Genomic DNA, 21327 nt, shown 5'->3' with positions numbered 1-21327 from the left:
TGGGTATTCTGGAACATTTCTGGCAGGTTTTGAGCTGTTCCTAAGATGGAACCGAACGCTAAACGGGAAGCGCCAGCAACAAGTCTTTTTACTGCTTAAATCGTAAATCGTAACCATCGGTAATTAGTGACGCCTCATAGACTTCCCACTGCAACACACTAGCCTTAGTGTTTACTTTTCCCTCTGCGTCTGCCCACCCTCTAACCCCCCTGTTTCCTTCCCTTTTTTGCCACACGTTTTAATGGTTATGATTATTGATTTAATGTTGCCCTATTGACGCCCCGCCGTACCGAAAGGGCCGTGGTTTGGCAACTTTAAAATCCGGCCCAAAATTTTCGGTGTCAAGCGCGCTGCTACGGGCTACGGAACGTAATCCTAATCGCATTACGAGGCACGCCGGGAACCACGCACTCGTCGCGTATTCCAGTACGCGCTGCGCCAGTACACGGGGCCATGAAGTAATCCCAGACTGTCCAGCTGATTGCATATACTTCCTCTTTAGGGCAAAATCGGAACGGGTATTATAAAAAAGGTGGAAAAGGAAAAAACAAACTATATACATATACACTAGCGCGTGTTGTTGCGCCGCTTTGAATGGTTGTTGCGAAGCTGCGACTCGAAGTCACGACGGCCTCGATCGAACGCACTAATCGACCACGATCGAGCGAGTGACTCTGGATTATGCTTTTTTTTTTCGTTTGTTTGTTTCCCTTAAGAAACCACCTAATAAGCTTCTTAATAGGCTGCAAAAGAATCAGGGCATCACTTAGCATCCGAAATTAGCATCGTAGCGTTTTTCTCACAAAATGGACCAAAACCGTCCCCAAAATGGCGGATTTTGCCGAAGGAGCCCTTTTCGTTTGTTGTGACGCGCGCATGTACAGCACCAGTTTGCTTATAGTTGCCCGTTTGCTGTTTGCTGCCATCAGCTTCATGGTCTCCAGAAAACACACACAGGTCACAATCGCAATTGAACGGAAGCCGTGGATCGATACCCAAATTGGCCAGAAATAGGCATTCGGGACGCATTGCTAGGATTTGTCAGCCGGGAAAACAGGGCTATACATAAACTAATACGATGGGTTTTTGGGTGGTGGAAAAACTCCCTTTTCCCCCCCTCCGTCCCCACCGGCATCCAAAGGATAGCTCGAAAGTGCTGGAATGCTCGCTCCTTTCTTTGTGCTGTCGCCCGATCGATGCCGTCCAGTACATGGCACTTTGTGGCGTGGTATGTTTGTGTGTTGGTGTTGTTTGAAGGGGCCACTGGGGGGAGTTGTTATGTGGGGCTGAGTGTGCATCTGCGTAACAGTGCGCATAAATCGTTGCATGCGCAGAATACACCCAAAAAACCCGAGTGCTCCAACATTTCCGTGGTATGGGGATCTTCCAAAGGTGGAAAGGTCTGGGATATGGACGTTGGTTCTGGAACGCTACCTCCATTAGGGGGGTGAATAAACGAGGGAAAACTATAGAAAGAGAGAGCGTGATGCGAAAAGAAGGAGTTGGAAAACCCGTGTGCATGGGAAAATAACACTAGAATGAAGAGTATAGCGATTAATGCCTTTCTCATCTGACTGAAGCGAGACGGCTCAAGAGTTTCGAACGCTCCTGTGCGATTGGAGCGAAAGAGCGGGAAAGTGCACGCGTGTGTCGCACTACAGCGGGTACGCACGAATCGCAGTTAGCACGCAGCGACTCGCTCGCCTAGAGCGAGACAAGGACACCACCACCACCGGGCGACTGATGTGTGCGAGTGAAACCGATCGCTATGCCGCCCGGGGCTCGTTCGGTCCCGGGTTGTAGTAGATGCCCGCCCGTAAATTCAATGCGTACGAACGGGCTCCGGTTCGGGTTCGTGCCGGTGTGCGTGTGTTGTCGCGTTTTATCGGCGTGTATTTGTGCGATGCTCGTGCGACTGCCGTTTGCGAAGCGGACTCCGGGTGTCGAGCGACTCGGCCAGCAGCAAACTCATGAGGTATGGTTTGTTTTTCTACTTAGTTCGACGCGACCATTCGGAAGGAGTACATGTGCCCAGCGGATTAACATTAATTATCATTTTTATTGTTGTTTGTTTAATTAAAAACCATTCCCTGCTCTGGTACCAAAAAAAGGGTGTCTGTTGTGCGCGTGTTGTGTGTGTGTTTATACGCCGACTCATTCACGACCGTGCAGTGCGTGCTACAACCAGGCTACATCGTCCGTCAGAGTGGTTCGCGATCGGCCACTAGCTGGAAGCTACCGGGACCCCCGCTATCTGAAAGTGTGTTTATAATAGAAAAAAAGAAAGCTTCAAACGGTGCGATTTTTCGTGCAAATTCCTGGCGGGAATTCCTGATCGATCAGCTCCTCAGGACGACCCCGCAACGCGCGCCACACACACACACACACACCAGCCGTGTGTGTGTGCCAGGGAGAGAAAGAGAGAGAGAGAAGGGGAAAGTGTGTATGTGTGCGTGTTTTGTTTGTGTGTTCCGTGTCACGGTGTCACCGCTGTGTTTTGCTGCCAGGCACCACAGGCACGTGTGCCCAGACGAGTCAGCTAAGCCGCACAGGAAAGCCGAAGGTGTCCGGGGATAGATCCACGATCAATCTGCAGCAAGCAGCTCAAAATAGCAAATAGAAAACAAGTGCCCAAGGTTGGGTAGGCGAACCGAAAAATCCACAGTTTTCCCGCAGCGCACTGGGTCGGCTTGGGGTCAACACCCTCCCCCCGCAAAACAAATAAATTAAAAACAGCAGCGCGGACAGTGCACGTGTCAATCGTATCGTAGGTGTAACGAGTGCCCTGTGGCTGTGTGTGCGTGCATGTTGGTGTGCGTGTGAGTGTGTGTTTGTAAAGTTGTAAGTGCGAGAGTGTGGAACTCCAGCCGTCTCCAATGGTGGTCTAGCTAAACATTATTTTCCTCCCCCGGGAAAGCTTCGCGTGTGCATCTTCGATCGTATCGCGCGCAGTACGGCACCATAACTATCATCAAACGGATACGGGCACGGGTAGCCGTATATGTGGAGTGTTTAGATATATACGGGGGCACGCAGGTGAGCCCTGTCCCAAACGCCAGTGCAAACAGTGAAGGTGTACAGTTGGTGCTCAAAACCCACCGGTGCTCCGGTTTCCAATCAACATCCACAACTATCAAAAGTCGCCGCTGCGAAAGGTGAGTACGCGCTGCACTGTTACTGCGAATAGCTGCTGGGCTCCACCATTTTTTCGGGTTACCCATGGCCTAACCCTCGGTAGAGCCCATGCTCCATGGCATCCCGATCCGGAACGGAGTATTTGCAGGACTTTATTCTGTTTCGCCTAACCCCAAATTAATGGGCTTCCCGTCGTCCTTTACCGAGTCGCTTTTACATCAATCAACCGAAGCGCTGTAAGGCTCGCATCGACGATAGTATACGGCGGGTGTAGTGTGTTCGAAGTAGTCGAAGATGTGTGCAACAATCAATTTGGGGCCAGAGTTTGAAGGTACAGATGTTGTGTTGTGTTTTTTCAAAAAGAGGACTAAAGATATTGGTAGAACTTCAAGGTCTGGAAGGACCCGTCGGAACATGAGGGCGTTTTCAAATGGGTTTGTTTAAAGGACTCTACGATTTGGACATGTGCTACAGAGCATCTCAATTTGTAATTAGGAATAAAATTACAATTCTTGATTCAATGACATCCCTGGGATTCATTGTGGGTGGAGATCTTTCATTGCAATACATGTAAATATGTGTTGGAGCTCGACTTGGCTGACACAGAGCTTGCTCTTGAAGTCTATAGTCTTCACATAAAGAGCTTCTGGAACTCTGGGAGAATTCATGGCAGGAGTTGTACTGATATATTTGTATTATTACTAACAACTCCAAAGACACATACAAATTGAATTTTTGAACAGAATAACTGTGCAGTTTCATAAATTTGCTGAATATCTTCACATTATTATTGTTTGTGATTTGTTCTTCCTTCTATAATGACAAAATGTTTGAAATAAATTTAAAATATCAGCTTCAAAGAGCACTCAGATGAGGTTTCATGGAGTTGTACCACGTTGTTGTGTCAAAAACACTAAAGGTCATAGTTTTAATCTTGTCTGGTATAGAATACCAGTAGCAAAGATTATAAATAACTCGATTGAGTGGTCAATATATAATCAAGTCAGCTCAGTATACTAAGGCAAGTATAGAATAAGCTCAGATTAAGCTGAGATGGAAACAAAAGAATATTAAACTTCGTCAAAAGCTCTTTGAAAGACAAGGTCTAGCTATAAATACAACTCTGTGAGAGAATTGTTAACATGTACCGAGATATTTGACGATCTCCCGTATCTTGAAATCAAAGGCTTACAGCTTCAAACATATTCTAAAGATGTTTGTAAAAATGATTTTTTTATGGATGTTCCTTCACAACAGTTGAAACATACATTTTCCTCTAAATTGTGACAACGACTTCATTAAAAAGGTGCCTGTAAGTACACCAACTAGTAGATTGTGAATGTTTAGCCACGGAATAAAATGTCCTGGATCATTACATCATCATTACAGCCGTGGGATCACATCTCTGGAGGTTACTTTTTCCCACCGTTTCAAACATTCGAACCAAGGATAATGGTCTGTGGGTTACAATGGCGAATAGGTCCAGCTATTACAGCGGTGTATCCGCTGCATCCGTTTCTTTGTCCCATGCCTCGCTAGATGTCAGAATAAGGTGTCCCAAGAAGAACAGGAAAACAGGAAAGATAGAACCGCTCGAGGGGAAGCAAATGAAAGTTTTGATATTTGTGTGGAAATTTTAGCGATTGACCTGTGCATTGAGCTACCTGTTCGCCGGGGCTAGTGGAGTTGCGTTCCGAAAACCAGACCGTACGGGGTTTGGACCCTCTGGTCTGGGTGAATTATGTGTTGCGTTACGTACAGCTTGGACAGCGTGGACTGAAAACTATGAATGGATAACACCGAGTCGTGGTGCACCCGCACATAGATCTTCCAACGGACACTTGATTCCGGGATGGATGGAGACCAATACAAGAAGGAATACAAATAAAAAAAAGACTCAAAATAAAGAAAAAAAAACGATAGAAAAGGACAAACAAGCAAAACCCAAACGGAAAACTATTCAATTCATCTCGATCTCCACTCGCCTCGCCGTGACGCGAACCCGGCGAACTCGAGATTTTTAATCAATGAAATATCAATCAATTCTCACCCTTTTTCATTCCACCATCCGTGTTGCCACCGCTCGATGGGCAGCTGAATGGAGACAAAAACTCAACTCCGCGGTTCAGCATATTCGGAAGCATTCGAAATGCGGAGCAAAAGCAGCGTGTCTGACAGGGCAACGCGTCAAACGCGTCATGTGTCATACACGTCCGCAATTCCTGCCCGTAACTATATCTATATATATATATATATTCCTCCGTTCGAGGTCCAAGATTATTGTGACTTTTGATTTCCTACCAGTCACCTCACAACTTCAGGGACCACTTCTTCATCTGTCGCTCCTTGCCGTCTTCTCCTCCGCTGAACGTGGGTGCTTGTCGGCTGATGGCAACTGCACGACGGTATACCTTCGCCAACACCTTTCCAAAGCGTTTGCCGTGTGTCTGCTTTACTGTCGCACACTCGATCTATCTCTCTTACGGTGTTTCTCCGGTTTGGTACGGATTTTTTTGTGATTGTGATTGAAACAGGGTAAGAAGATGCCGAATTGAACCCAAGATCGAGACATACTGGAATAGAATAGATGTATGTTGTTTTATTGTAACTTTATTTCGCTCGGTTAATGTATGTTGCTGTGTATATTGACCTCTTTTAATGACTTGACAAACCAAAATCGGAACTCCACACCACGCAGGTGAACCGTGGTGGGACGCGGGACGACAGTACCGACCACTTGTGTCACTTTCTTGGGAGGGCAACCAATGGAGAGAAAAAAAAACCGAGGAAAAAAGTTCTCCACCGCAGCCAAGAACAAATCTTTATGAATGCTTAAGTGCTCTTTATCAACGGGCAGTAAGAGGGGGAAGAACAAAACGAAGCAAAACAAAGGTACCCGAAAGAACCACACACACGCTCCAATCGAATTCCGGATGAGTTGAATGCTTTGTGGAGTTGCCTGTGGCCTCTTAAGAGTGCGATCGTCCGGTTCGGCGGTTCGTCGGCGTCACCCCCAAAAACGATCCGGCGACAGCGTCTGCATCATGCCGATTTGCTTGATGGAAGCGAATGGCGAATGCGACATTGGTGAAACGTCGATATCTTGGCGGGCTCCATACCGTAGCAATCTATTAATAAAAGAAACTAAAAAAACACACACAAATACACATTCAATATCCGTAGAAATCCGCAAATGTCCAGCAATGGGTTGGTACGAACTCGGTGAAAGAATGTGTTCAAACGCCCACCGCTTTCGCGTGTAACCGAGTATCGTTACAGTTTCCGGCACTTCCTTAATGCTTCTGTGAAGTGTTGAAATTTGCCGACGCAGCGGACCGTGCACCACGCACTGAGTGCGCCTGCATAATTATGTCATTCGAACCGGTGTCGGACAACTTGGTTTGCCCAAGAATTTCTTCTCTGTCCGGCTGATAGGGTTTCGCCGTTTTGAATTCTCTGGATACCCGACCAGCTGGCTAACGACCGGGATGGGAGATAAAACGGAGGAAAAACATAAAATCATCACAAGCCATCCGCCAAACAAACAACCACGGGCCACGGGTATCGAACCTGTCCGAATCGATGAGTTACATTAGATGTGTCCGAGCTTTTAGTGTGCGTACCGGGGTGGGGGAAACCGCGGACGCGAAAGGTTTGAAATATCGCACCGTTTGCTATTTTATTGATGGCTAAACTGGTGTTGTTGGATTGGAGTGATAAAGCAAATGGTTGTTAGGCATCCGGGCTCAGGAACGGGGACGCGCGCTTGTGTGCTTCCCTAGGAGGTCTAATGTGGTCCAAGAAATATACAAATGCGTTCGAGATTATTGGTCGTCGTCGGGAGCCTCGGGGTCGGCGGGTAGGCGGGTTATTTGTAAAACATTAGCAACGCAGCAACGCCTCACCCGGTGTGCCTTTGCTGGCGGCGTGATCCGACCGACTCCGATTTACGACGGAAACGAAACGGGAATGATCACGGGAAAAAAACGGGGATTCCTCTTGAAGCGTATGGAGTTGGAAATAGGAAAAAAGACTGATGACGTTGAGTGGCCGCTATAAAACAAATCCCTCGCGACCGTGTCAAACAAACATATTGAGCATCCCCCCTATCATCTACGACGAGTCGTAACGTTTTGGGATCCTTGCCCGGGTTTCGCTGGTCCGGTGGACGGGTGGAGAATTTTTCAGAATCCATTTCCGCCGTGCGTTGCTGTTTGTTCGATCGAAAAGACAAAAGTGGAAGAAGAAACGACGAATGAAGCCTACGGCAAAGGAAAGAAACAGAGAGAGGAAAAAAAACTGCGCGACACGATCTATTAACATCGTGTAAATGAGTCGTTTACAAATCGAAACACCGATGCAGCCTGCGTGCGTATTACGTGTGTTGAATCGGGTTTTCTTTTTGAATATCTCTCGCCCCGCTGTTGGCTCGGTGGTGTGTGCCATTGAACAGCCGGCTTCACCTCACCCTCAGTCTCAGAACCGATGAAAATATTTTTATTCCAACTGTCGACCGGTGCGGGGTAGAATTTGATTGGGCGCGCGCGAACGGTGCAGTGAAGGTAACATTAAGGCAAAGCAGCAGATAATCTAGAGTGACTTAGAATTTTCAAAAACCTCCTCCCCTCCCCGGCCACCGAAAGAAGGTGCTGCGCCTTGACAGGGTTGACATTTTTGACACTTCCGTTGTTGGTCGTTGGCGTTTTGTGTTGTTTTGTTACACACGGTTGATTGTACGCTTCCAGCCCGAGCGTTTGCCGTCCATCATGCCTTTATCGAAGAGCATCGAAATCTGCTTCAATTGAACCAGAGGAATGAATGTTTCTCCCAAAAAAGAAAAAAACCAAACATAATAAAAAACAAACGATGTTGTGTTATGTTCTACAGCACAGCCACGGATGCCACCGTATTTTATCACTTAGTAAAATTATACTTTTTAAACTTATTTTCAATATTATTTATCTACATCCAGATGTGTTATTAATATTTGAAAAGTGTTTCAAAACTCTACAGCACAAAAACCAACTCAACTCGAAAGCAACTGGACAGCACGTTGATATAATTTTATTTCACTTGTAAAACGGGGGTTCGTCGCTTTGAGTCTTTTGTTTCGCCCAAGCGTTTTTGTGTACCGCTTACATTTTTTTATCGACAACAACCTCAAGAGTTTTAGGACTGCCATTACTGGCTTTCTTTGACTTTATTTACACGTAACCAGATAGTTAAATCTGCGTAACAATATAGTAACAATATAGCCGGGATGGCAATTAAATGCTTGAATCTTGCATTAAAAATCTTACAATTTATTTTTACTATAAATAAGCGACCTTACAACATTCTGAGTGTATTTGAGTGTACGCACATGTGCACAGCGGCTGTTACTAGTTGCATTTAATTCAGAATCGATTAGTCGATTAAGAGAATCAATTTCCGTTGATTAAAGTCAATCATTACGGAAACGTTTCTTGTTTTCGCTTGAACTATCGTTCGAAATATTCAATGCTGAGCGGCTTAGTTTTATTGTTAATTGATTTAATTTTTTTTATGTTTTATAATAGTGTTAACGCTTGGAATAATACTTCAAAAGTATTCTTCTACATTTATAATTACTGAAAATACTAACTGGAAACTATGAACTAAAGAACTACTATTTTTGCCGATACATCTGTCTACTACCCACTTAACAAACAACATAATTCTAGATAACACATAAAATACGCTTTGCGTATCAAACATAAAAAACGCACATGTGTAAAACCTGCTGCAGAGTCGTAAAACCGTGCGTTCTATAAAGCGAAACCGAAGAAGCGGGAGAAAAAAAGCGCTTCTTTTCGCTGCGCCTTATCGACAAACAACGCCATCCTCAAGTTTTTTTTTTATACCTTTTTTTCGGGTGTAGGTCTTCTCCCATACACTTTACAATACTTTACCGATGGCAGCTTGCAGAAAGGGTCACTTAAGCGACCCACCGTTCTGATGTCCATTTTTATGATTGCTGATAAATAAGAAAAAAAAGCTACACTGCGATTTTAGGCGATTGATTCGAAACCTTGCTGTTTATGTTTTATATTGGTGAGTTTATTGCTTTAGATTTTTTTTGGGCAGCGTAACGTGATGTCGATGAATTAATGGAAGAAGATTCTTTTAGGTTAATTGTGAACATTAAAAAATAGAATTATTCTTTTAAAAAATATGTTGAAACAGCACAGTAAAATAGTTTTTTTTATAGAAAAGTGATATAAAGTGAGTGATATAAAAGTGCATTGTGTTCAAAAGTGTACTAAATCGACTCTGAGTGAGGTTTTGATCGATGTCAATATTGTATGTTACTATTATATTTTAATATTCAAATAATGAGCCGCTAAATCGTAAAGTGAAACATAACAACCATAATGTCAGCCAAGAGTAACAAAATCGGTCAGAAATGTGCCTGCCTTACCAGTTAGCCATCTGTCGCTCGTGCTACATAATCAGCGAAGAATGTCGCAAACAAACCCGCCCAACCTCAGCCGCTAATGGTTTGACGTGTGGTTCGTGGCCGAAAGGAATGAAATAAAGCCGAAAATAACATAACATCGCACCCGTGCTAGAGAGCGGGTTGTTCGACGGATGCCACCTTCCTTCCGTTGGCTTCCATCCATTTGTAAGAACGAACAAAAAAAAAAAACGAGAGACATGAAGTGCCGGGGCGCAGGTGGATTATCTTATTGGCGGATCTGCAAAGAACTACAAATCGTTGCAATGGTTCCGCGCCTTGCGGGTTTGTTTCCTCGCGGAAAGCGACTCTACTAAGCTACGGGGAAGTTTTATTTATGCGTGTTTCAATCACTTCGAACGGTGCAACATTCTTTTCTTTCCCGGGCATCTGGCCAGCAATCAGGATGGATGCGATTTAGATTTCAGTTCCATTTTTCTGTCGCAAATTCTGGCCTCTCTTTTATGAATTTGTGTCACGTTCCGGCGGTCTGATGAAGGCAGGAAAAGGAGCCGAAACATTAGCGGTTTGCGCATCGCCGATCGCCAACCTCCGGCATTGAAAGTTTTTCGATTAGGCGCCCCCGGGGTGCTGGAGCTCGTGCGCGCCTTATCGTGGTTGTTGACGGAGAACTTCTCCTTATTTTATTTTTTAATCTCTGTGTGTTGTTGTTTTTTTGTTGTTGTGTGCTTTTCGAAATATTTTGGTTTCATTTTTGGGATTTGGTTGTCAAATGTAAATATTACCCCACAGTGGCCGAAAATCTGCCGACGCCGGCATTGTGCTTGCTGTACATTTGTCGCTTTCGGGCCATTTTCTTGACCAGCTTTGTCTTACCCAATGCTTGCAGCTCAGTTTGCTACCGTCTTTTACCCCGGGGGTGTCTCGTTTCATTTCGCTCTGCCGCAGACTGCTAGAGCCGACAGTTGATCCCACTTCGTTCCTCTTCGGTTAATAGCAGACCGCTTTTCCCATTTTTTTTCCAACGCTTCCGTTACGCAGTGGGCTTTGTTTTTGCAAACGCCCGATCTAACACCGATAGCGCGGCGAAGTGTTCCGGCATCTTTCTTCGGTCTGCTGTTTTTGGGTCGTTTGGCAACAAATCTGACACCGGGCCCCGAGGCTCAATTTTCGCTCCGTAATCGATCGGGTGTAACGATCGGGTGTCTAAAAGCGCAGTGAGACAAATTATGAAAACGCCAATCGAAAGCTCAAATTTCCCAGGGCACAGGGATGGATGGATGGACAGGGAAAAAAATCGCCGGAGGCTGTGGCCCCCGGGGCTAGGCGCGTGTCTTCGTGTACGTGCGAAATTTAAGGGCGTACGAAATGGCGCGCTCGGTTCGCTGTTCGTTTGTCTGCCCAGCACGTTCACGTGTGCGATTGGCGAACCGATGTGAAGTGCCCACTTCCGGCGGGTTTGTATGGTTGTGCTAATTTTTGCGTGTTGCCTCCTTTACGCTATAGGACCACCGCTTCCGGGCTAGGTGCCTTCCACTTTTACGCTTGTGTGTGAACCACTTGGCAGCTTGAAGTTGGTACGAATTTATGTGTATTTCGTTTCTTCAAAGTTTTCCGGCTTGAAACCAGCTGCTTTCTTTTGTTTCAAAGGGAAAAAAGTTTAATGATTGGAAAGCACAAAAGATTTTTAAATTGCTGGAAGGTTTAGTAAAAATGCAAATAGCACTAGCCGTCGCAAATCGCAATAATATTTTTGTAGGTGAATGTTTTTGTAGTGTACTGAACCCTATTTTAATCAAATTTTTCATCGTAAAAATTTTGATAACACATGTCTCAACGAGCATGTTTTTTGTTTATTTAAAAGTTGTTGGTAAAAATACTGTTCAGTCAAAGAGAGCTCGTATTATATTATCTAATTATGGAGCCATCATTTGCGGAGCTTTAATTTCTGTGCAAATTTCTTCTGGCTGACAGTGATGAAGTTATTTATATTATTCTATTATTCTTCTCCAATTATATTCTATTCTTTTTATATTATTAGGTATTATTCGTCTCCAATTATAAGTCCAGGAAGGCCTTGTAAGTTTTTTGGTGAAGATATCAACTTGTCTGAGTTCGACCAACTTGTCTGACTGAATTCTATTCCTCGTAATAAATAATAAGAGCAATTCAATATTATCAGCATATGACCTACTAGTAATTATGGCGCAAGACATTTGACGTTCTTATCCGTGATGTATCGGTGGCGTAAAATAAAAAGTAGTCATATAAAGGCTTGTGAACTTGAAATAATAAAATTTCAATGCTGATCCTGATTTATTAAAGGCTCGAAAGATAATTTTTCTAAATAGAACTATTTTATAAAATGATTTATTATTACTAAACCCACTATACTGTTTTCTATTTTACGAAAGCTTTTGTGATGATACATTGCTAGAGAATGTTTAAAAAACGTAACAATCTACTTTGCAAGCGGTATGATATAGAAGACACCAGCTAACATGCCAACGCTTCTGGCATCCTAGTTGTTTCCGGCGTGAAACAGAATTATCTAAACACCCATAAAGACTCCCGGGGTGGATCGAAAACTCCCGGCGGGAAGCCAGAACGTTTGGTTTGCTTGCCCTGAAAAAAAGGTACTTTCGAGATGAAATGTACGTATATGTACGTGCGAGCGCGGGAGCGAGAAAGCGAGCGAAAGAGTGAGGTCGAACCGAAAAAGGAAAATGCCGAATCTGAATCATAAAAGCAGAACTACATAATTAATTATAATCCTCAGTAGCCGGACCGCGGGATCATAAATATTTATTTATATGTGCGTATATTATGTATTCACACACCGAGCGAGAGAAAAAGAGGCTGCACACATACATACCGTCCGCAACGGTGGCTTCTCCCAAAACGACTCCCGTCGCACCCGCGGCCAAACGCGTTGAAGCCGCCGGAGCTTTGGAGGACCAAAATTTGGTAAAATACACATTTTTCTCCCCATCTCCCCAACGGTCGGCTGGGCGTGCGGGTTTTCCACCAGACAAAGGAAGATGTGGAATGTGAATAAAGCTGAAATTAAAGTACACTGGTAGCCACATTCCTACGGCGCATACCGCGCGAGCATGTTCGCGGCTGTTGATCAATTGCATTTAAATTAATCTTAATTATTAGATATTTTACTCCCGTGTTCATGGGGTGGGTGCGTTGGCTTTTTTTTTTCGCCCACATATTTACCTTTTTTCCCATACGGTTAGCTTGTTTTTCTTTCGGAAAAGAGAGAGAGAGAGAGAGAGAGAGAGAGAGAGAGAAAAAAAAAGGCAGTGAAAAAATTGCTCCCGTTTGACAACGCTTCTGGGTCGAGCGGAGTGAACGAGACCGTTTTTCTCGCTTGTCATTCAATTTAATCATAAGGTTGAACCGGATTGTGCTTTTGCTACGGATGGTTTGATGAGGATATGCCGCGCGATTATCTTGTGGGAAAAGTATTGCACAATTTACAGCTCAAATAAAAAAACATGTTACTAATATTCACTTCTAGAAACAGTACTTCCGAAAAGATTTTCCATAACAGGAAGCGTGTCTACTTAAAACAAAAATAAATTTGTTTTAAATGTATGAAAAGAAACAAATAATGAAGGTGAACAAGACAAGGATTTCTTTTCAAACAAATTGAAGCAAATAATATTATATTTGCTATTTGCTAAAATATTATACTGTCGAAAACTTTCCGAGGAAAAAGGGAAATCAACCGAGGTGGATCCGCATGATAATGCTCGAATATGATCAAAATCATCAACTTTCCGACGGTAACGGCACTTCACAAAACTAACTTCTGGTCTTTTTGATCCCGAGAGACCGGGAGAAATGAGCATAATGAATGTGGAGCTAAGATGGAACCGGGAAAAGAAATGACCGTCGCCACGAATAAATGGAATGAAAACGCACCGACACCGAAAACCCCGATACAGGAGCAAGAACTGTTTTATTAGAGCTTCAAGAGCAGTTTGTGTTTATTATTATTATTTTTTTTCTTTCCTCCCCAAAAGCGAAATAATCAATTTTTTTTTCGTCGGGATGCTCTTTGGTGAAGTGGAGTGGCGGAATACGTGGAGTGCGGTGTTTGACATTTGTGACCCCCTAGCCCCCACCCCCCTCCCATATTCTCCACAATCATCCACTCACCCGAAAACTGCCTTCATCTATCCAGCCGAGAATGGGCCAGAAATGAGTCCGAAGCCACCTTGACAGTAATCAAGGAATCCGGGCGGCGTCGGCGGATATCAAAAGGAATTCACCCCCCCGTTCGCAGACCGTTTACCTTCGTGCCGACGCTCCGGCCCTATTGCTAGACGGTGGATGACACTCGATCATATCGTGTTGATTTCCGATCGCACCTCCCGGGTGCCGAGCGAGGCATCGTGGAACCGTGCGCAGAAGTATGGAAAATGCCTCCGGTGTCCCTTTTTGTTTCCCCCCGTGTCTTGTTGCTTCGCCACAGTCATGATCGCTTTTTGCCGTATTTTATTTTATTATCACGCCGGTATGGAAACTGGTTTTGGTCAGGGGGATGACAACCGAAGTTGCTGTATGGGGGTGTCGGTGAACGAGCGTGTTTCGGGTCAAAATCAGGACCGCTCTCGTTCGCTCCAGCTTGGCTTTTCCCGTGCATCACACCGGGAAGCAGTGATTGTGATTGGGATGAAGATTTTTCTTCCAAAAGGCCAAGCTTTGACAGAATGATAGCGCGCGAGAGCGAAAGAGAAAGAGAGAGAGAGGGAGATCGAAAAAGGGTGGGTGATTTTTTTAACCTTCTCGGCAAATTCCAAAATCCCACCAAAATGGGGTACCCCGGCGGATGGCCGTGGAAGGAGTGAAAATATATACATAAATAATAATAAAAACGAGATATAAATTATGAAAAATATGACGATATTATACGCTACCGTATTCATATTTTCCCTGATCCCCCTCGCTGGCTGTTACGTTGCTGCCTAACAGGTGAGGAAAGGGATGAGGATGGATAGCGAGAGAGAGAGAGAGAGAGAGAGAGAGAGAAAGAGAGAGAGAGAGATAGAGAGAAAGAAACAAATGAGGTTCTTGTAGGTGCACGGATCGAATCGCTGTAGAATAAACCCCGATCAAGAATGTCTTGAGGGAGGTAGAAATAAAAGTCCGAATATAAAAAAAACACTAACCCACTGCCTGAACGTTGCGTACGGTTAGGACGTACGGTGGCGTACGTGGGGCAGATACCCGCCCGGTTGGTTGTGATCCGGGAACTCGGCGGGAACAGAAGCAAATATTTTTATTGCGTCCGAATCGATTTAGTGTAGACCCGCGGTGGGACCCGGTGTTGAGACGACCCGGGGTTCGTCGCTTAGTCCTTTGCCCGGTGCGCTGTCGCGACTGTCAACGGCCGTGTGAGATGCTGCGCGCGGCAATACAGGCCCTCCCGGTGGTGCCTTTTGCGCAAAGGCTACGCAAGGTGCGAATGTCTAATGAGATACAATCTGTGCTTGGAATTTGGCGTGGAAGGTGTGTGTGTGTTCGGAATAGATCCCGCAGGTATACGACAAAAAAAAAGAGGGATGTCTTGACGGGCGGCGTACCGGGTGGTGTTTCCATAATTGGATATTTTTATTAAAAATTAATTTTTGAGGGTGATTTTATTTTTGCGAACATCCAACTTTTCTAACCATTTACGATTGGATTCGGATTCGCTACAGTTCGTTGTAGCCCGATGGTTGGTGCTGGAGCATTCTTATTCCCGCAGTACCGCTGTTTGTAAACGGGAATAACGCCAGAAATGCTACGAGATTTCCAAAAACGGTAAAGAAATGTCAGAAATTTTGATTATGGAAAGTTAAAAAAAACAAGCGAAAAGAAATATAGAAAGGCACCGACATAAAGCTCGAGAACGATCCAGCGAACGAATGCCTTAGCGGTGAGTGCGACCCGGGCGACACGAGCCACGGCCTGTGTAAAGGTGGGTGCATCGCAACCACCGACCAGCTCTGTATACCGGTTGAAACCGAACGGCAAAAGGCAGGGCCGACAAACCAAAACGAAGACGTTTGGATATAAAAATAATCGTAAAAATAATCAACGGCCAATATCAAGATTAGAAGATACAAATTTTTTATCGCCTCGCTTCACTGCCCAACATGGAGGGGGAGGGATGGATGTTGGGTGGAAAAGTAGCAGCTTGGCGAGAGAACGAGGGAGAGAGGGAGAGAAAAAAGGAAGGAAAAAAATCGTTTTGCTCCGTGTGTCTCTATTTCCGAGACGGGTGGTTTTTCTGGTGGCAAAGTTAGTAGCAACCTTTTTTGCATATTTCGCCCGTTTTCTCACAACGGGGCGTTGGGCCTGTGTCGCACGGTGTGTGCACGGGTAGAATACCACACCGTCGGATTTTCGAAGCAACGTAATGCGCCCGCCTGATCGGTCGTTCGGTAATTTTTCGGTAGGCCAGTAGCGTGCGCGGCACGTTTATTTTCACACATCTCTACAACAAATCGGTAGCCAAATCACACGGGATAAGCACAGCTGGGGTGTTTTTTTTATTTTGAGAGGCTGCGCGGTTGGCAGTGGCGTGAAGAGAACGATAAAACATATTAAACCCAGCTCAACCATCATATGCCAGATGATGGTCAACGTTTGATTCGTGTTTTCCACTATGTTGAAAGTATTTTTTCATTTTTAAGATATATCATTTACTACATTTTTTTATTTTTGAAAATTGATTTGTTAGGTAATTTTTAGTAAATTTTACCAAATTATTGCCTTTTTTACCCAGTTAACGCTATTTTTGTTACAGGGACTTTGTACAAAAGACTTAAGCGACGAACCCCCTTTTATGACGCACGAGGGTTCGTCGCTTAAGTCTTTCGTACATTATTTGTACGCTGGCTTCGATGCGCTACGCCTATTGCACAATGTTGTTGGAAGTGGCGTTTTGCTGTTCAGCGTTTACAGTTTGAAGGTGATAAATGATTACATCTTCCTGAACAGAGATTTCGTCACACCGTATAGCTCGGAAATCTGGGTCGCCACCTGTTTGGCCAGCTATGAATGTTGAACTGGTTCGGGGTTTTTGTTTTTTTAAATATAACAGGACACAAAAAAAAGGCAGACAGCCAGACAAAAATCAAATCGCCAATACCTGGCGGGGTGAAGATATGATCGCACCAATTAGGGTGTACTCCCGTGCCCGGTTTCGTGGAATGTGTGCGTTCGTTGGTTTGTCCGTACGCGTTGTGATTGATGTTGTCACCTTCGCCTAGTTCGGGCCTTCTCTTCTCTCTCTCCGCGCGGTTTGTCAACCCGAAAACAAAAAAAAAGAAGCAGAATGAAGCAAAAAAAAACAACTAGTCTCAATCGGAAACCGAACGGTCGGTACGCAGTGTGAGAAGGTGGCATAAAAGCAAGCTATCTGATCTGAAGTTGGATGGCAGGCCGGTACGGGAATGGAGCGAGCAGTTCGCGGTAGCTACTCAATCATGCTCTTCGTTTATGCCCACTTATGTAAGCAAACTTAATTAATGCAATTAGTTGCATCGAGCACCCTTCTGCTGGTCCACCCGCCAGGCGTTGTTGATAGCCGACCGTGACTGGTGGTCACCACCGAGCAGCAAAACAAGCGGCGCGCAAGAGTACGAATGAGAAATATCGGATGAATCAAACACGGTCGGGGGGAAAAAATGAACGAAGAAAGCTGTACTTGTTTTGATTGATTTCATTTGAATAATCGAAACAACACGAAACGGCACTTTTTCTCCGACTTCGACGGGTTTGACAGACCCGCACACACACACACACACACACACACACACACACACACACAGCAACGGATGCTGTTGGCCTTGATTTTGCTAGTGCTGCGCCACACTGCAACACAACATTTCAATAAAATGCTTATCCTTTTTTTCCCAACCGTGTCTCCGTGTGACGGTTGCGCGATCTCAACGTTCCTGCTGTACTATTGGCGGGGAGTGCATCCGAAGACAGACAGTGCACGGCAGCTAGCAGTGCCAGCGTGAAAGCGCGCCGCAAACGAGACGCGATGGGTTATAAATCATCGATCGAATAAGGGGCCACCGAACCAAACGCGCACGGTTCGGAACGAAATATTTCGAGCAGTGTATGTGTGTGTGTGTATGTGCGTTTAACGGGGTTGAGACGGGGAGGGCTTGTCTAGCAAGAGGGAGTCGCTAGGTGGCGTTCCGGGCCGTTCGTGGTGGCGGATAAACCTGTCCGGAATGTAATGGTGTCACTTCGGATCGGTGCCTGATTACGCCGTCTGCCGTCTTGATAATTTTGGAATTCAAAAGAAGGAACAGACATAAAAACTACACATACACACACACAAATAAGTTGAAGGAAATACCGGACTGGTAAACCGGGATGAGAGTGTAATAATAATAATAACAATAAACGGAAGAAGAACTCGCAGCGAACGGGAGACAAAAAAAATAAACAAGAACACGATGCCGTTGAATATTTTATATTGATTCGTTTCGGTGTTTCGGTTTTCGGAGCAGCGAACGGGACGTTTAACATAACCTGACTGCTGCCGCTGACTCAATATGCGCGATAAGGCATATCCCGGGCACGAGCGGGAACAGGCCCACAGTATTTCGATAAATACGGTGCAGTACAGCTTCCCGCCGCGACTGATCGCGATTGCAAAACGGCCAAGCGAACTGTTGCACAGTGAAACGAAACGCTTCGTTAGGGTGCGGTTTGTGCAGGTCTCTTCAGCAGCAGCAGAGGCGCAAACTGCTAGATTTACATCTTTCACACCTCATTACAAAACCTCTACGAGCAGGAGATCGATAAAATCGGCTCGCCCGGGTTTCTCGCTTGTTTGATCGCAAGTCTTTTGTTTCAAAACGGCTTACGCTTTTGCCGAGTGACTTCAACGGGGCAGTAAGGAAGGAACCCATCAAACGGCGGTGTGACACGTCACGCGATTAAGATGTGTTTTCTTTCCGCGTTTCGTTCTTGGGCGCGATGAGTCATAAATACTTTCCAATCTTCCATGAGGTGGGGGGGGGGGGGGGGGAGGAGGGGGTTTATATTTATATGTCCATCCTCTGTTCACCCTTATGGTTGATTCTACGGGCTATACGTATATATATAAAAGAAAAAGAAATCGAAACAGATGATCGCCTGATTCTAAGCTTCGATGAGGTTCTGATGTGTTTGATTATGTTACCACCTAATTGATCCCGCATGTCTGGCCCTGCTCCACGGTGAGTGCATTTTGGTGTATTCGGAAACCGTTCTGTTTCTAGTTTGAATAAAAGAAAAAAGCCGTAGCGTGGGCAACGCCACAGTTCAATGTTGTGTTTTGTAGCTGATATGCAAAGTGACGCATTAACCAATCATCGTCCATCCATTAGAGGAAGGAGTGGAGTAAAAAAAACCAAAAACCAAGACCGAATGTTGGAAAACAATTAAAATTTTCACCCACTTGCAAAATCGAACCCTTGCTTGTGGTTCGAATTATGCAAGCAGCATTCCAACCGTGATATTACATTTGGCTATCACAAAAAAGCACACAAAGAAATGGAAAAGGAATCAACAACAAAACTTAAATAAAACAAACAAACTTTCCTCTCCTGCCGCCGGGGTGTTTCCTCCCTCGTTGAGGATAAATGCAAACAAAACAAAAAAAACCTCCTCGATCCCCCTTTCGGGCACGGAAAGAATAACGATACAACAGAAATACCCATGTTTGATCTCGGTTGATCAGATTAGGCGAAATTAATTTGATCTCTTAATTTTATTAATGACCACGAGTGAGCATTCTCGCTCGTCTTCCCCGCGTGCGCTAGCTTCTCGGCATGCGTGTGTGTGTGAGTATGTGTGTTTATATGTGCGTGCTTGAAGGCGCCTTTAAGAGCGATCGTATCGATTACAGCGGCGGCCTTGTGAGTGATCGTACAGTCGGACACCGCCCAGTAGCCAAAATACCCTGGGGCCCTCGGATTTGATGGGAAATCTCGGTGGATCGTTTATCTTATCCTTTCTCCACCCCTCACAGTTTCGGCAGTTGCACGCTATCTGATTCATATTACATCGATTTAAATTGCCCAAGGGGTACTCCCCCTCAAAAAGCCGCTGCTTTCCCCTCCTCGTTTCTTCCATTCCCCAAAGTGGATGAGATTGATTAAGTGATTATCTGCGCGCCGGAGGTTCGTCGCCTGTCCCGTGCTCAAGTCTTTCGTTTTATTTTTCTGCAGACCGTACGCTTTCACCGCGTGGTATTCCTTCGTTTGGGGTTAAAGGGTTTTTTTTATTTGTTTTCTCTCCCGCCTTTTTTTTCTTCTTGTTATCCTCCTGCTTGTATCCCCCACTTTCATTTCCACCACGGCAAGGTACCACTTTATGTGAAGTGATGTGTTTTTTTTCTCAATTTTTCTTTATTGTTTGGTTTTGTTTTACTTCGCTTGTTTTATGTTACTGTTGTTCGTTTTTTTGTTTCTTCTTCTTGACGGCGCGTGTGGTTTAGTGCGATCAGTCGGCAATTACGATAGCGGGTGGTAGGCGCCACGCACGAGATTTATTGACGGTGTCGGATGCTGAAAAATGGGTTCGCAAAGTGTACATGCCCCTTGGGAGCGCAAAGGGCTCTGGAAGAAATCGCAACAACAAAAAGGGCATACGCATCGTTTTTTTTTTGAGCGTTTCCTTTAGCAAAAGGAGTCAACTTTTAATTCCGCACGTACACAAACACACTCACACCGAAACACTCAAATGTGACGTTCGTTCGAGACCACACACCGCACACACATTCGAAGCTTTTGGTACTTAAGGCTGAAGCGGCGTGTGCTGTCAGTTTCTAACGAGATGACACTCACCCGGTACCGCGGACACCCAGTGCCACCCTCTTGACGGTGCACCGGACACAAACGGCACGCTGTCAGCGCGCGTTGATTTCCTTGCGCCTTCCCGGGGCCTTCTTGCCGGGCCGGGCGAAATAATGTTGATTCATGTTCGTTCGCCACGATTTCACCGCGGCTAATTGAATGAAATTTATTTACCTCCCCCGATGCACAACTGACCACGGCCTCGATGGGAAGGAGGGAATCGAACAGAATATTACAAACAACAAAAAATCATATAAACTACGTAACCGATCAAGCTTTTGTATATGCACGGTGCGCACAATATTTACGCTTTCAATCAATGCACTGCACTGTCGGCTTACGGAAGAAAAAGGCATATGTTTTTTTTTCGCTCCCGGCTCTCTCCCACTCGCAGATCCATTCTCGTTGCATGCTGGATGTTGCAGAATTGTCAGGAATGCGTACCAAGCTCACCGAGTTGACAAATGAAACGAAACGTGCCGGAAAACAAATGAACTAACGCACCCCGGCACGGGAACTGGTCCGAAAAGGTTTCGTTCCGGGACATGGTCGTATGAATGTTGCGCATGCCATTGTCACAGTCACGGGCGTAAACGATGAGCACGTTCGCTTCCCAACGTTCTTCCCAACCTTCGGACGTTGAATTTCCTCGTGGAGTTTTTTTTTATTTCCACTTTCGTTTCTGCTCTCATCATTTAATTTTTTTCGGTCCCGAAAAAAACCCATCAGCTATCAGTCATACTCGATTGCGTCCCATTCGGCTGTGGCCACCTAGTCTGAAGGCTCTATCCAGCTCCCACTGTCTATCCGGCTCGAATATGTTTGAAGACGGACGACAGCGCAGCACACACCGCGGAATGGAATGTTCCGGTTGTCTCGGAATCGTTATCG

Source organism: Anopheles moucheti, chromosome X, assembly GCF_943734755.1.
Source record: "Anopheles moucheti chromosome X, idAnoMoucSN_F20_07, whole genome shotgun sequence".
Taxonomy (NCBI): domain Eukaryota; kingdom Metazoa; phylum Arthropoda; class Insecta; order Diptera; family Culicidae; genus Anopheles; species Anopheles moucheti.
The sequence above is the reverse complement of the archived record's forward strand: the minus strand, read 5'-3'. Positions refer to the sequence as shown.